Consider the following 1,474-nt stretch of genomic DNA (forward strand, 5'->3'; position numbering starts at 1 on the left):
TGCACGCCAGCAAAGAAACTCTTGCTGATATTTCACGGCATCTACAACAAACGCATGAAACCATTGAGTTTCTTCAGCTTGAGTCCCAACTTCAAAGGAATGAATTGCAAGAAAAGGGTGATAATTTCAAGTCTTTGAACCATCCAAATGATAAGTCATTCATCCCAACAACTTCAAGTGTCGAAGTTGTTCATGATCAAAGTCAAATTTATTCCAAACCCATCATCAAGCCCTGGGAAGAAATTCAAAATAACAAGAATAGACGAGGCTTAGGATATGTCTCTGATGACACCAACTTACAAATCCCAGATTATTCCAAGCCAATTAAGTTTGTGAGTGCAGGATTTCTTGAACCACTCACCTCAGTAGGTTCTGAGAAAGTTGTAGAAAAACGAAATTGCATGCAACCTGAAGTTCATGTTCAACCGAAATGCTCTCATTGTCAAAGAGCCGGTCATTTGGAAGATCAGTGTTTTGATCTCCATCCGTGTTGCCATTGTGGCAAGCCCAATCATTCCTCAGCAAAATGTCGCAACCACCAAAAATCAGGCAGATTGAAGATACATTATGACTGGATTGATCCTTGGGAATGGTCATCCACAGTCAAACCATTGTCTCAGTTCTACAACTGACTACAATCTTACATAGTGCAGCCAGCAGTGAACAGATGATGGTACTCTCATGCAGTTGAATGAAGGGGTACAACAGTGAAACTCTCCTACACCTGAAGGGGGGGAGTTCAAATATATTTTGGAGCAGATTGTCTCTCCTTTCAGCTAACAAAGGGGGGAAAATGTCAATGAAATTGACAAGTGGTTGTCAGACTGAAAGTCTCGACAACATCAGCGATGCAGCCAGTGGGCATCTTCATCAGCCAATGGGCATTTGTCATCAGCAGTAAGCATCAGCAAATTCGCCAGTGGGCGATCGATAGTCAAAGCAGCAGTGAGCAGCTTTCATCATAGCAAAAGCAACATTGAGTTGTTTTTCGACATCTTCAGCCAGTGGGCAATCATCATCAAATTGTGTCAGTGGACACCGGATGCTGTTTTCAAGCAAAGGACAGTTGGATCCTTTTGTGGCTTGGCACATGATGGAGTTGTCAAGCGTCCTTCAGAGATGAATCAAGCATGCAGCTGATTCATGTTCTCTTCAGATTTGAGTTTTTTCCAGCATCCAGTTTTGGCGGTTTTTTCAGGCAATGTTTTTGAGGATCAACATGAGAACTTGGAAGATGGTTCTCGTTTTTGGATTTATCATTGAGGGGGGGAATGTTAGACTCTCTCATAAAACAATAATAAATCCAAAAATAAATTAATTAATTAAATATTCCAAGTTATGAATTTGTGCCTAACTCTTGGGTTGTTCCTCTAAGATAGGAGTTAGTTTAGGTAACTCCTATATTGGTGTGTCTAGTGAGAAATTATCTCAACCAAAGGAGAAATTATCTCAACCAAAGATGTCCAAGATAGCA

Source organism: Pinus tabuliformis, chromosome 8 (assembly GCF_031772625.1).
Source record: "Pinus tabuliformis cultivar Carrire ecotype Pingquan chromosome 8, CPIR1, whole genome shotgun sequence".
Classification (NCBI taxonomy): domain Eukaryota; kingdom Viridiplantae; phylum Streptophyta; class Pinopsida; order Pinales; family Pinaceae; genus Pinus; species Pinus tabuliformis.